Here is a 16,870-nt window from a genome sequence, read left to right on the forward strand (position 1 = left end):
CTCCAATTCCCGTGACATCATCACATGTAATGATCAAGTCATCAACATAGATGATTAATATCACATAACTAGCCCTTGTCTTCTTTGTGAATAGGCTATGATCAGCCTTGCCCATAATGATGTGGAAAACCAAAGTTGTAGCAAAAAAAGTGTGCACAAGAGGGAGATAGGAGCTCAAAGTACAAGAACAAAATCTTGTTTACTAAGTTTCTCAAAGTACAACTTGGGTACACTTTATCTCACACTTGATAATGACCCATAGGCTGTTTATATAGCCTCTGCCTAGCTAGGGTTAGGGTTTCCCCTACTCCTTAAGTCCATTTACATCCATCAGCCCTCATATACCCTTGCTTAAGGTGAATTCCCATGCCTATATTGTAACACCCCCCCTCAATGCCAAGGTGGCATTGCACCTCAAGTCATGTTACAATTCCCTCCCCCCCTTAATCAACTACGATGCCTTTATAAATCAGGCTACAAGGATTATCATAGGTAGAGGATGTTCACAAGACTCAAAAAAGTCGATCATCTGTGGATTGGGAGGCAAAGTTGGCCTCCAATTCCTTAGATACTGGTGAAACAGTGGGACACTTACTTGTGATGTGTTCGGTTTTTTTGCAATTGTTGCATTTCATTTTGTTAAGGTATTTTTTTCAGCCAATTGCTTACAATATGCCCTTTTTGTGACAAAAGGAGCACTTAATAGAAGAGATATGAACTAACACTTGCTCACGAGAAGTGACTGCTGACGTTCCTTCAGTGTGATTACTCTTCTCTTCATCCAGATAAGACTAGATGGCACTTGCAAAGTTGGGTTTGGGATATTAGTTAGGGTAGTCACAAGGGTTGGAAAAACCTTCTTCATAAATTTTAGGATAATAGCAATAGCATCCTCTTCATGGATTGGAGCTTGTACTGAGGCAAGCTGTGCTATGAGACCCTTCATGTGAGAAATGAATTTTCCCAAGTCTTGGGGAGACGGGATGGTAATGTGCATGGATATGAATTTTACTCAACTACTTGAGGACTCCTTTGGGTTTGTTGGAGGAGGAACCTCACACGTGGTATCATAGCCTAGGTTTCAAAATAGCTTTTGGTGTAAGGTTAATTATTCAACATATAAAATGAATTAAAAAAATAACCACACTTGTTTGAAGAAAATTGTTGTTGATTATCTTGCACTAACACTAGCATATACATTGTGCTCATCAGGAAGTAATGAGGAAGCTACATGTTTGCGGGATATTTTTTCCATCATATATCAAGTAGCCTTAGGGTCCAATAAATTCTCATACCGTGAGGCTAGATTTGAGATAATGGAGATGATTTTTATTCCTCCAATTGTATTGCAACCTTATCCTAACACATGGTACATGAGAGATTTATGGCCAAGGAATGGGTCACATATGGAGATATATTGTGAGAATAACATTCTTCATTATGAACTATGGAGGATTCGATGGGCTGAACAACTAAGGATAGTTAAGATATACCTTTTGTTCAGTGCCTTTGTTGAATGGTTACTAGACATTGGGGATGAGCCTATATCTGAAACCTTGTAGTCATATCAGAAATTGCTACAAATAGAATCACTGGAGAGAGTTGTTATAGTGCCAAGAAGGCCTTATTTTGGTATGGGATGTTTTGGTTATCCCCAAGAGCCACCACATTATGTTGTTTGCCATGTACATGAGAATCCCCCAAGATATGAGAATATAGGCCCTAATACTTTTCATGAGGAAAGGATCCACGAGATGATGTATTGGTAGATCATAGTATGATTAAATACATTTTTGTAAGTACTTTTCATAAATATAAAGTCTCATTATTATTTTTGAAGAGCGGGAGTTATGAGCTTATTATGATAGTTGAACTGCTTTGACAATTTAATGATGAATTACACTTTATGCGAGTGAATTTTGAGATCATGTATTCCACTGCTTACCAGTCAAACATGTTGGAATTAAGAGAAAGCATGATGGCTATCTTAGAGAAGACTCATTTATGGAGTTGTTTAAGCTATGAAGGGGCTAAAATTGGAGCCCAAACCTGGAAGGAACAACCCTTACCTGTACCTAGACCCAACTCTATACAAAGATGTGAAAGTCCATCTCAAGTTGTTGAAATGGCTTGAAGAACTGAAACTAATCAATGTTCTTATACTATGACAATTAATGGGGAACCAATGACCCTACATCGATGGGTGTATGACCAATATACAAAGGTTATCTCTCCTGATAGGATAACCCTTATACCGGGAGTGTAAAGTCAAAAAAATTATGAGCTTCAAGAGTATCCTAATCTCCCAAAATCTTATTGATTCATAGAAACAAAGGCCAAACCACCTCTTTTTGTAACAAAGAAGTTACGAAAATAATCAGAATCGCCAACTAGTGTGAATTGATGAAACATACAAGGAACTCCAAGAGAAGAAGTTTCTTCTCAAGCAAACACCAACACCTAGATTTAATGGTGAAGGACCCAAGGTGGAGCAAGATGCAGAAGCGTGGATTGAAGCTTTGGAAGACTATTTCCTAGCCCCTTCCATCGTCTTTGTCTTATTGGAAAAGATAAGTTTTGGTGGAAACATTTTTGCCGAGATAAAGGGGTAACAAAAGCTTCCCAAACTTGGGAAGGAGATCAAAGAAGCTGTAAAAGGACGTTATCTTCCTCCATCTTTTGAATCAATCAAGATGAATGAATTCTACAACTTATGACAATTAAGCCTAACCTCGGAAGGATACAATTCTAAGTTTGTGAGTTTGCGCAAATATGCACCCCCAATGACAACATCTCAACAGATTGCAAGGTTGTCTCAAGGACTAAATCCACCTTTGGACACTCGCCTTGAATCAATGAGACCAACGACTCTCGAAGATGCTCTAATGCAAGAAAAACTTATTGCCAAGGAAATCCCTCGAAATGGCCAAAGGAACCGTCCAATAAACAAATATGGAAGGGGCTATCCAAACCATGGTATCAACATGACCCATGCCAAAGGAAATGGTAGAGCTAATGCAATCACCCAAGGACAAAATGGGATAGGAATCAGGCCCCAGTGCGGAAGGACTGGACACCTAAGGGATAATTTTCCTAACTATCCTCAAAATCCTATCCCAAATCAGGTTAATGGAAGAGACCAAGGGAACAGCAACAACAACCCAGGCCATGGATGTGGAAGAACAACTGGTGCCCGGGTAATACCATGATTGGACAGCCCGAGGAATCCACGTTAGGTGAAGAATTTGAAAGAGGATCCATTCATGCTACATGGAAAAGAAAGGAGTAGACCACCAATGTTTAGTAATTCAATCTCCAACTACTTACAAGAGTACATTGTTTATGATCTTAATTGATTGTGGTAGCATGCATTCCTTTCTTGCACCCAAGACAATTAAAAGATTGCATCTAGAATCCAGGGGGACAAGGAAAATGATAGTAGAATTGGCTAGTGGGAAGAAAATTGCCTCAACCAAAACTATAGGGAAACTTCAATTTGAGTTAGACAGCCATATAACTAAAATAGAATTTAAAATCCTACCACTAGGATGCTACGATTGCATTCTGGGAATGGATTGACTGAAGAAGAACAAATTCCAGATTCTATGTGTTGAAGAGGAAATAATCTTTCAAAACTTGGAAGGAGAAACCATAAAGGCATATGGGAAAGTTGGAAGAACTAGATTCCAACTAGCCAAGGCAAGTCAATTCAAGAAGGGATTGAAGAAAAGACAACCAATCTACATGATTTGGTTGAATAAGGTCGAAAAGACTAATGAAAGCACTCTACCTTCATGGATCAATGACTTCAGGGATGTCTTCCTAGAAGATTTGACTCAATTGCATGAGATTGATCATGAAATAAATTTGATTCTTGGAGCTGAGCCAGTGTCAAAATGACCGTACAAAATGTCTATTCCTGAAGCTATTGAGCTTAAGGAAAAATTGAGGCAACTGATAGAGCAAGAATTTATCCACTCAAATAATTCACCTTGGGGAGCACAAGTCCTCTTCCAGAAAAACAAGGACAGAACACTTAGACTCTACATTGACTTCAGAGGACTAAACTAAGCTATGATAAAAAACAAGTACCCCATACCCAGGATAGACGAACTTTTAGATTGCCTAGCACAAAGCCAAGGTTTTTCCAAGATTGATCTAAGGTCTAGATACTATCAAATTTTAATGAAGGAACAAGATACCCCAAAGACTGCCTTTAGCACTAGGTATGGTCATTATGAATTTTTAGTCATGCCATTCGGATTGACTAATGCCCCAACTACATTCAATCATCTAATGCAAGACATCTTTCAACCATATCTAGATGATTTTGTGCTAGTATTTTTTGACGATATACTAGTATACTCCAAATCAATAGAGGAACATGAAGGTCACTTAAAGATCACCCTAGTAACACTTCGTGAAAATCAACTTTATGCCAAGATGAGTATATGTGTATTTCTCACTAACAGGATTGAATATCTTGGATACATTGTTTCTGCTAATGGAATCTCTTGTAGACCCTACCAAAGTAAAAGATATCCTAGAATGGCCAATACCTAAGACAATAAAAGAAATCCGTGGATTTTTGGGACTAACAGGATGGTATTGAATCTTCATCAACGATTATTCCCTCATTGCTACACCCATGACAAATCTTTTGAAGAAAAATACAATAATCATTTGGACCAATGAGCATTAAGAAAGCTTTGATAAGATGAAAGAAGTTGTAACCATTGCACATGTATTAAGACTCCCTAACTTCAATCAACCATTTGAAGTGATCACTGATGCAAATGGACTTGCAATCGGTGGGATGCTAGTACAAGAAGGAAGACCAATGGCCTATACTTCCAGAAAATTCAAACTCTACCAATTAAACTATGCTACTCATGACCTTGAGTTACTCGCAGTAATCCATGCCTTGAAACTGTGGAGTCACTATCTATTGGGAAAGGAATTCAATTTAGTGATAGATCATAAAAGTCTTAAGTGGATCTTCACCCAAGCTGACCCAAACATGAGGCAAAGAAGATGGATAGAGATACTATAAGAATTTGATTTTAAAATCAAATATCGTTCAAGGAAGGAGAATGTTGTTGCAGATGCATTAAGCCAAAAATCCTTTCTTAATAGCATTGTAGAAGTTCGAAGCTTAAGAACCGTATCCATACGTGATAATCATGTACTTGAGCTTGTACGCCAATATATTTCTCAGGATAAAGAATATGAAGGACTCATGGCTAAGGTACTTCAAGGGGGAATATCTGACAAAGAAAGGTCTAAGATTAAGGATTATTGTGCTAGCAATGGTTGTCTATATTACCATGACTGCCTTTGTATCCCAAAAAGACCAAAATTGAAGGCCAAGATCTTATGGGAAGCACATTATAGCCCCATTGCAGGACATTCGAGGTATGCCAAGACACTCAACGCAGTTCGTAAGAGCTATCACTGGCCAGGGTTAAAAAAGGATGTATTAAAGTATGTAACTCAGTGCTTAACTTGTCAAAGAGTTAAGGCGGAAAGGATCAAGACGCCTAGAGACTTACAACCCTTGGACATTCCACAAATGAAATAGAAATCAATAAGTATGGACTTTGTTGTTGGATGACCTACTGCTGCTGGTGGATATGACTCCATCATGGTAGTGGTTGATAGATTGACAAAATTTGCACACTTGATTCTAGTCAAAACAACCTATAAGTCATCTGACATTTGCTTGAGTCTTTATCAAATAAGTATTTAGGTTACATGGATTGCCAAAGAGCATACTTAGTGATCGAGACTCCAAATTTACCTCTAAGTTTTGGACTTACCTATTCCAAGAAATTGGAACGAAGATATTATCCTCAAATTGATGGCCAAACTGAGAGGGTGAACCAGAGCATTGAAGATATTCTAAGGTCTTATTGTTGCAAAGAACCAAAATGGTGGATTGAACATTTGCCTTTGGTGGAGTTTGCTTATAACGCTGCTTTTCAACAAATAATCAAGATGTTGCCATTCCAAGCCTTGTATGGGCAAGAATGTCGTACAGCTCTAGACTTCTCAGATCCCACTCTCAAACTAAAGGCTTCTAAGGCTATGCTTGAAGAGATGGACCAAAAAATCCAATTGATCCGACATGATATCCAAGCTGCTCAAGATGTGCAAAAATCCTATGCAGATCTTGAAAGATCCATAAGAACATTCAAGGAAGGTGACATGGTGTTTCTAAGGGTAAGACCCGAAAAGAGCTCATTATCCTTGGGGAAATACAAAAAGCTTAGTCCAAGGTACTGTGGACCATATGAAGTAATCAAAGTAATGGGAAGACAAGCCTACAAGCTTAAATTGCCACCCCATCTTAAGATTCACAATGTATTGCATGTAAGCCTATTGAAATGTTATGTACCAAACCCTGATCATGTGCTTAATGATGAACAAATAGTTATGCATACCCAAGGAATTCTGGAAATGCAACTCGAGAAAATTCAAGATACAAGGGAGAAACCTCTAAGCAACCAAATTCTAAGAGAACATGTAGTGCAATGGAAGGATTATCCTGAAGAGGATGCTGTGTGGGTCGATGAGGCAACCCTTATGAAAGAATACCCCTAGTTTCTCTCGAGATGAGGACATCTCAATTTCTCTAAGGAGGAAAGAATGTAATGTCCCCATTACTTAGTTTATTTTAAGGTGCATTGGTGTTGAACGTCCACACATGGAAAAATTGCAAAATCTCTACAGGATTTACAAGAAGTAGGACTGGTTTACTAGAATAGTTTGAATTTTCTAGTATCATGTCTCGGGTAAGTTACTCATAAATATATGTGTGCATCACGTGGGTTCAAAATAAGTTATTTTTAAAATATCATTTTTATATATATTTTTACATACAAAATGGTGTAATATAAAAGGGTTATTTAGAGTTTGAATAAAAAAGGGTTATGTTTTATTCAAAAAAATCACAAATAAGAATATTTATAAATAGACCTTGAACGCATGTGATATAGATGATATACATATAGTAACTTACTCGAGTATCATGTTTAGATGATTTAATTCCCACTTTAGATAGATCAAAATATATATTATGACTTATTTTGAAGGAATTAAGTCATCCAAGACAAAAGATGGATAAAATAATGTGATTTACAAAAATTATTATTTTCACCTATTTTTGATAGATTTTTGTAATTCTGCCCGCATACACTTGTTGACTAGATGCATTCCAATCATTTTGAGTATCCGAATGACTATATTTGGAGTTCATACAATGAAGTTATGATCCAAACAAGTTGCAGGGCATTAAAAAATGAAAATAGTGAAAAAAAAATATAAGCTTTAAAGCTAAGCGCTAAAATAAAGTGTTCTCTCTTTGTCATCAATTATGTCATTATCCTCTCTTTATCCCCCTCCCCCTCACTACTATATAAACAAGGGTAGGGCGTCACGTCAAACACACAGACACACAACGACCCATATAGATGTCTCTCTATTGCTATTGACGTGATGAAGCTCTGTTGCAATTAGCCGAGCCTCTCTTTCTCTCTCTCTCTCCATCCCTACGCGAAAGCATTGCCCAAACCCATCAAGCTTCTTCCATGGCTCCTAAGAGATATCAAGATGCTGAGCAAGGTCACGCTCAGAGAGCTCCCTAATGCGAGGAAATGGCGGCCACTGGTGTGACGGAACTCAACATGATGCTGAAGCACAAGCAGAAGTTAACCTCCGAACCCATTCAAATTGAAGAACCAGCCATCCCACAATAAATCGAGGTTGCGATTATAAACCATATCCACGATGGATGGCCAAATTGAGATAATCAGGTTAGTACTTAAGAAAAGGATCACGATTAGTTAGAATTTACATAGACTTGTAAAAGCATGTTAGTATTATCAAATGGTTTTAGGAAGGAACATGGAAATCGATGAAGGGGATAGACTCTATGTATTGCATTGACAACTGTGTTAAAATGTCTTATGGTTATGATTACTTTTGAATTTTTGAATGATGAATTATGGCTCTTATGATTCCGAGCTTGGACAACCGGATGAATTGTGACGGTTTGGGACATTAGGGTCCCCAACCCAATGCTCCCTTACACTCTACGGAGTGTGGAAAAACTCACCTATGGGTGGGGGTTCTATGCTCCTAAGGAAGGTAGGTGTTTTTGGTTTTTGATCACTCGAGCACCTGAGAGGGCAAAGGGTTGAGTGGTAAGTGCCCTTGTTATGTAGGATGGCTCGGGAGGCTTAGGGAAGCTTAGAGGGGCTCTGCGCTGGTAAATTCCCTGTTGACCGCAAATGGAGTGCGATCACATACAGCCCAATCCCGAGGGATTGGAAGGTCCTATCCTAAGCTAGAATGTGTCTTTCTGTGGAAAGACGATTTTGTATCACTCTGCGGAGTGATGGTGAAATAAAGTATCTGATTTCCAAATTGTCTATTATGTGCTAAAGATTGAGTTTAACAAACCTAGTTTAATGGGTTAATAAAAGGAAGCTGATTTTATATGTCCAAACAATGTGGTAGTATGCTTTGCTAATTAGAAAACTAAGCAAACCCATTGAGGAAAGTGAGAGGCTTTGATCTTGACAATTGGACGCCTATGGCTGGGTGGATCTAATAAGTCTAGTAACTTTCCAACACTAGATAGATCTGATTAAATTGTGACCCTCCCAATATTGATAGGATTAGTTACTAGGTTTAACATCATTTTAGGGGGGCCAGAGTTGAGATTTTACCTTATGGGAGGCAAGTGTGCAGTTTCACCTCACTCCTGCCTTTTGATTGATTACAAAGTGGTCCTTCTTAGGTGGGCATTAGATTGCTATTAGGGATGACTTGTCCATGCTTCTCCTGTGAAGTAGAACTGAGATTCCAATGCTCAACTAAGTCCAAGGTTTCCCATGGGGAGACGGGATGGTGATGTGCATGGATATGAATTTTAGTCAACTACTTAAGGACTCCTCCGAGTTTGTTAGAGGAGGAACCTTGCACACATTCATGCTGGGACTTTAAGCTGGTCAGCAAGCGTTCAACTCTTTTTTAAGAGATCTACCATGCCAAGCAATCGCATGCCTTCAATTGGTAGCAGCAACTAGAAACCTTCAGGTTCTTCAGCAACTATCTCATCTCCCTTCTCGTCAACTGTGTTAGGCCCAACACGTAAAGCCGTGCGGCTCCACCGTTTTATTAAGTATCACCTTTTGCATCGATTGAATCTACAATCCAAATGGATGACTGCTTCTCCATCACAAGAGGCTTCTTTTTTATTAACAGATAGCAGGAAACACCACTATGGTTTCCAGTCAGGCCTCCTTTTTGTGGCCTTGCCATGACCTGCCCTGGATTGCTCCCTGTCATCATCGTCATCATCTTGTAGCTCAGCAAGCCTTCGTTTCTTGAGCCACAGTCAATCCAAGAGCACCACAATCTTGCATGGTCAGTCCTCTCTGTGCGTCAGGGGTGGACCAGATAGAAAATCCCCTCCGACAACCCACAAACTGTCTGTAGTCCAAAGGCCTATGCTCAAATTCTTCATGTGCAATGGGTAGTTGACGATGTCCTTTGGAGTTGTTAGAGTCGGCAGACACAGAAGCTACATTATCAGTGCCTTATGAATAGCAATTTTGCAGATCTTCAAAAACCTCAATCAAAATTGCATGGAAAGCCTTATGCATCAGTTGGACACAGTGGACTTATTGTTGTGATACCATGTATAAAACTAGGGAGAGAGAGATGGAAGAAGGCACATTGCAGAAGGGTAGCAGATATGCTCCCTTTTCATCCCAATATCTTCAACATAGTGTAGTCAACAGTTGTACTACTCACACATACAAAGATCAAGAAACCTAGATCTAACCATGGTTAAGTCAATATGACTTAATCTTATTCAACTAAGGTAGAACACTAACCACAGACTATGAGCTTGAATCTCAACATGTTCATGGATGCCCCTCCCAAAAGGTATGCCTAATAGATTCATTAGAGCCACTACAGTGTCCCTTGAGAGTTCACTATTATCAGTGTCATTATAGTCTTCACTTCAAGTCTTCTCCAACTACTTTTGTTGCTTCTTTGAGCTATTTTAAGCTTGTGTTTATCCTTTTCCAATATTGCAAAACATTTTCTAGGCTAAATATCCATCCATCAGAACACACAGATACAAAAGCAAACAAAGGCTTACAGAACAAAGAGAAAGGCTCTACAGAACACTACAAAGGGTCAACATAAGGCATAAAAATCATATAGCTCAAATCAAAACCACTTCAAACCATTCAATACACTCTCAATCATTCCTCAAAATACTCATTCACAATCCCAAACTCACAAATAAAAAGAAATCAGATCAAAACAAAGGCAAAACATGTCCTATCAAAACCAAACACATATTATGGACCCTATCAGAACATCATATCTTAACCAAAAACCATCATGAGCTTCTCAAACATACTCAATCCATTCCAACACATTAAAAAATACTTCCAACTAAAAAACAATCAATCAAAAACCATAAAAATCAATCATTCATCTCATAAAAACAACAAAAATTAGCCCAAAAAAAAAGTCAATTTAGCCCTCAACATATCCCCACACTTAATCAAGGAGCATCCTTGTGACTTTGAAATAAGGAAGAATACAAAGCCTAAAAACTAGCTCAACATTACATTCTCAAAATTTGATCAATTAGCCTCCACAAACCAACCTTGACCCCATCAATCTTCAAAATAACTTGGATCTATCAAACATATTAATGAAAGGAAAACACCTAAAAGAAGAAACCAATCCTTAGTTTTCAAAATAGAACCAAACAAATTAATAAATAATATAAGAGGTATGTCCAGTCCTTCACAAGGCTTCACAAATTTAGCCAAATCCATAAATCGGCATCTTCAAATCTTGTTCACTTTCTTTGAGAAACAGCGCTCTAGATAAACACAAATCAAACATACCCACACAATCATACATAGCACATAAAAATCTAAATGATGCCCCAATAAGAGAGAATGGAAAAGAGAGATCTCATTAAAATTCAATCCACAAATTACATCCATTTAAAAACACCAATGAAGATGTTTTCTTTTAAAGGCTTGATGATCTTAGAATATATACATAGAAAGAGATTCATCTACAAATATCTTGGGAGGATTTTGAAAGAATTGCAAACAACACATCCTCTCCACACTGTAACGTGCCCGCTCCTCAAATTGTGGGACACGTCTTAGCAGTCCATCGAGAGATATATCTAGAAGATGCCACCTGAAACTCCCAAGGAATGACACGGGGTTTGCCAACTAGGGTCTCTCGAGTCTACCTCGCAATGGAACTTATCTGGTCGTTCCCACTAGGATTGACCTGAAGTCCGAGTTTCTAGCAGTCGAGTCTTCTTAACAGCCTTCTAACATCGGTCGACAGCCGCTCCACTTTGTGTAGATACAACTGGACCAAGGCAGACTCATACCACACTTGGTTCAAAGAGAATGGGAAATGAGAGGGATGCATCGCTCAATCTCTCTGCCCGTAAGGCATAGTCCCATTTCGGTCCCCTAAAATGGCATGAATTAGCTTTTTAACTTACAAGTTCTAAGGTCCTTGTCTATCTAACATTCACATCAAATAAATTCCATTGAGGAAAGCTCTCGGCTAACCGAGACCACCCTGCCGTAGGATGGACCCGACGGTCACATCCACCACGCTCTCCTCGGGGGTTGTTTTAGTTATCTAATTACCTACCACATTAGTTTGACATATAAAAGCAACTTCCTTAATTAACACGTTAATCACAGGTTCCTTTACATAATTTAGGGCACAGACACGAAGACAAGATAAAACAAGATCAAACATTTCCTTAACTTATCTTCATATTAATGTTTGTCTCCCGCCCATACATGAGAATTAAGTGTCTCTTTTTGCCTCCATAGGAATAATCCTTCCGTATCGCGAAAATAAAAACCCGAAGGTTTATCCTACCAAGATTCTGCCTTGTAACTAGTATCAAGGCCTTGAGATCCCATCTCGAGTCACCTAGAACACTTGTGTAGGGTCTGGAGGCACTGGGATTTACGGCCAGAGCCCCCTCTGGCACCCAAGCGTCCTCCTATGTCAAGTAATTTCCACGGAGAGACCTCTCGTGGTGGGTTCGGTCCACATTCCCATCACGGATTCATAACCCCCTTGGTTAGGGTTTTGTGGTTCGCGGGGAGTAGCTAGTGCCATCCTTCCTTAATTATCCCTTTAGGAAATCATCCACAGCTGAAGCAACCATCCTACTAACATTTACTAGGAAAAACGTCCCTTTTGTTCCCATGGCAATTTATCCTTACAGTTCCCGCCATGAAAATATAATCACTTGAATATTCATCCAAAACCACAACCAATCCTTAAGTATCCTTTCGGAAACAATCAAGCTGGAACAACCAGTCTAGTAACATCCTTTAACTAGGAAAACATCCTTTCCTAATCTAGCAAGTAACCACTCTGCCTAGCAATCACTTTTTCCATCTTTAACAAGATCAACCTTCATTAAAACCATGTCTACAGTTCCAAGAAACATGCTTAGCATAAATCAACTACCATAAAGTTCGCTCTCCCCCTTGGGTTAGGGCTTTGCAAGGTCAATTTAACAAATTCCTTCTAGATCCTTTAAAGGATCTAAGTGGTCTTCCCCTTGATCCTAATTTGATCAAGGCTAACATTGTCCTATTGTTTCAACTCCTATGGCAAGCTATGCGCAACATTAATGAGTCTATGCATTTTAAGTGTGATGATATAAACATCTAGAGAGAACAAGAGTTTGAGGAACCTGGACTTGATTCGCAGGAGTAGGGGCATAGTTGATGCTTGCCTCTCCATCTGCATCTCTCCTGTCTCTGGCTCCACTTATGATCAAGACTCGTCGCAATACTCGGCTTTGGTGCCATTGTGGAGAACTCTGCCAAGATCTTCTCCTTCTTCTTCTCTTCTCCTCCTTCTCTCTCTCCCTCTTCTTCTTCTTCTTCTTCTTCTTCTTCTTCTTCTTCTTCTCTCTCCCTCTTCTTCTTCTCTTCTTCTCCTTCTCTCTCTCCCTCTTCTTCTTCTTCCTTTTCTTCTTCTCTTCTCCTTCTCTCTCTCCCTCTTCTTCTTCTTCTTCTTCTTCTTCTTCTTCTTCTTCTTCTTCTTCTTCTTCTTCTTCTTCTCTCCCTCTTCTTCTTCTTCTCTTCTTCTCCTTCTCTCTCTCTCTCTTCTTCTTCTTCTTCTTCTTCTCCTCTTCTCCTTTCTCTCTCTCCCTCTTCTTCTTCTCTTCTTCTTCTTCTCTTCTCCTTCTCTCTCTCCCTCTTCTTCTTCTTCTTCTTCTTCTTCTTCTTCTTCTTCTTCTCTTTTCTCTCTCTCTCTCTTCTTCTTCTCTTCTCCTTCTCTCTCTCCCTCTTCTTCTTCTTCTCCTTCTCTTCTCATTCTCTCTCTCCCTCTTCTTCTTCTTCTCTTCTTCTCCTTCTCTCTCTCCCTCGTCTTATTCTTCTTCTTCTTCTCTTCTCCTTCTCTCTCTCTCTCTCTCCCTCTTCTTTTTCTTCTTCTTCTTCTTCTTCTTCTTCTTCTTCTTCTCTTCTTCTCTTTTCTCTATCTTCCTCTTCTTCTCTTCTCCTTCTCTCTCTCCCTCTTCTTCTTCTTCTCTCCTTCTCCTTCTCTCTCTCCCTCTTCTTCTTCTTCTTCTTCTTCTTCTTCTTCTTCTTCTTCTTCTCTTCTCCTTCTCTCTCTCCCTCTTCTTCTTCTTCTCTTCTTCTCCTTCTCTCTCTCCCTCTTCTTCTTCTTCTCTTCTTCTCCCTCTTCTTCTTCTTCTTCTTCTCCTTCTCTTCTCCTTCTCTCTCTCCCTCTTCTGCTGCTTCTTCTTCTTCTCCTATCTCTCTCTCTTTCTGTCTCACAGACAGGGGGCGGCGCCTACTGGAGTCCACGGGGGGAAGGGGGGGTGTTTACGAGGGAGGGGAGGGTGGCGTACTGACAGGGGGAGATGCTTGCCTGCTGACACAGAGGGGGGGGTGTGCTCTTCACGACGAGGGGGGAGGGCCTGCGGTTGATCCCCAGGGAGGAGGGGGGAGGCTCCCTTATATGGTGGAGGGGGGGAAAGACAGTTGTCCGCCACCACCCGCCTGGGGGCTGCATGTCCCCCACTCATTACTCACTCACTCACTCACTCACTCACACACACACACTCTCTCTCTCTCTCTCCCCACCATGTAGTCGGTAGGGGGAGAAATAGGGAGAGTAAAAAAATTAGAATTAATTTTAAAAAAATTCTTAAGGGAGAGGGGGGTTCACATGGGGAAAGGCGCGGGGACATGGGGGGGGACATTACATCCTCTCCACCTTAGAGGAATCGAGATGTCCTCATCTCGAGAAGAAACTGGGGAAGACAAGCACTAGTGGGGCTTATGACATATGGGTTAAGACCCACCATGCATCTATTGTGCAACTCTAATCATGCAGCACTCAGTCCTTTAACGTTTTTGCTCTGATACCAACTGTAACGTGCCCGCTACCGAGACTACCCTGCCTAGGATGGACCCGGCGGTCACATCCACCATACTTTTCTCGGGGGTTGTTTTAGTTATCTAATTACCTACCACATTATGTTTGACATATAAAAGCAGCTTTCTTAATTAATCCGTTAATCACAGGTTCCTTTACGTAATTTAGGGCATAGACATGAAGACAAGATAAAATAAGATCAAACACTTCCTTAACTATCTTCAGATTAATGTTTGTCTCCCGCCCATGTCAAGATTGTGGGAGAGAAGGAAGGAGTCTCACTTGTAGCTATCTTGCTTGCACAATGGGGGAATACACACAAGGGTGGAGGCTGAAAACAGTTTTCCTCTTCTTAGTTGTGGAAGCCAAAATGAACTCTCTTACAAAGAAATAGAAGAACCCTGTATATATGGGTCTCAAACCAAACTCAACTATCTAAGGTGGCATACTAACTGAGCCACAAACTAGAGTAGATAAGGATAGCTATCGTGTAGCTATTATTCAGGGGCGGTGTACCAACCGCGTCTGCAACTAACACGTCGGTGACATAAATGCACAACGGTCACCCTGGCGTATCACGAGTGGAGCTCGATATGTCAACACTCCCCCTCGAGCTCAATCCCAATTCCTGCACACCAAGCAGGTCTCTGAACTTGCGCAGCTTCTCTGCGCCCAATGCCTTCGTGAATATGTCAGCTACCTGATCCTCTGTGCTGACATAAACTAGATCAATAAGACCTAGTAAAACCCTCTCTCGCACATAGTGATAATGCACCTCAATGTGCTTTGTTCTAGCATGATAGACTGGGTTATTTGCCAAGTGTATACTACTCATGTTGTCACAATAAATGACAACTGGCCCATCTGTAGACTGATGCATATCATAAAGTAGCTTATGCAACCAAGCTACCTCACATGCAGCCATTGCTGCATCCCTGTACTCAGCCTCTGTGCTCGACAAGGCAACTGTAGGCTGTTTCTTGCTGCTCCAAGTGACTGCAGCACTCCCAAAAGAGAACACATATCCACTGGTAGATCGTCTATCAGAAATACTACCAGCCCAATCAGCATCAGTGTATCCATGCAACTGTATCTGAACCCCAGTCTCATAAAATAGTCCATACTGCAATGTGGACTTCACATACCTGAGTATGCGTCTAGCCGCATCCAAATGTGGTTTCCTTGGAGCCTGCATAAACTGACTTACCAATCCAACAGCATAGCTCAAATCTGGCCTGGTAATAGTCATATAAATCAAGCTTCCTACTATGCGTCTGTACATAGTAGGGTCTTCCAGAAGCTCACCTGCATCTGCGCTCAGCTTCACATTCTGCTCCAAGGGAACTGAAATAGGCTTACAGCCTGTCATCCCATATTTGGACAGCATGTCCAATCCATACTGCCTTTGCAAGAGCTGTATCCCACTTGGTGATCTAATCACCTCAATGCCCAAGAAATAACGCAGCTCTCCCAAATCCTTCATCTCAAACTTCTGCTTCAATAGCATTTTCACATGAAGGATATCTTCATCACTGTCACCTGTCATAATCAAATCATCAACATAAATGACAAGTAGCATAATACCTTTCTCTGTTTTTCTCACATAAAGTGAGAAATCTGCCTTGGAAATCTGAAAGCCAATAGTGACAAGATACTGTCCTATCTTGTCAGACCATGCTCTAGGTGCTTGCTTCAAGCCATACAAAGCTTTCTTCAACCTGCAAACAAACTCAGGATGAACAGCATGCACATAACCTGGTGGCTGCTCCATATAGACCTCTTCTTGCAAATCACCATGCAAGAAGGCATTCTTTACATCCATCTGATGTAAAGACCATCCCTTTGATGCAGCCATAGCAATGACTGCTCTTACGGTTGCCATCCTTGCAACTGGACTGAATGTTTCTTCATAGTCAATGCCATATGTTTGTGCATACCCCTTGACTACTAATCTTGCCTTGTATCTGTTCACAGAACCATCAGCATTGTGCTTCACCTTATAAACCCACTTACAGCCAATTGCATTTTTACCTTTAGGCAAAGGTACCAATTCCCATGTAGCATTTGCTTCCAAGGCATCCATTTCTTCATCCATGGCTTTCTCCCATTTTTCTTTTCCCATGGCTTGCTCAAAAGAAGTGGGTTCTGGTTCCTGTATCACCTTGACCATATATGCATAGTGAATGGCTGTAAATCCATCATATTTCAGCCTATCCATAGGATACCTAACTCTAGTAGACCTGCGCAAAGTGGGTTCACTCCCAGGTGCTCTCAAAACATCCCTAGTCTTCCTTACTCCAGGTGTAACAATAGAAGGAATACCCAACTCATCATCAATGCTCTGTTCTGAGCCACTGGATTCTCCATCCACATAAGAGTG

Source organism: Lygodium microphyllum, chromosome 15 (assembly GCF_053477565.2).
Source record: "Lygodium microphyllum isolate KBCC chromosome 15, Lygodium_microphyllum_v1.1.10, whole genome shotgun sequence".
In the NCBI taxonomy this organism is placed as follows: Eukaryota; Viridiplantae; Streptophyta; class Polypodiopsida; order Schizaeales; family Lygodiaceae; genus Lygodium; species Lygodium microphyllum.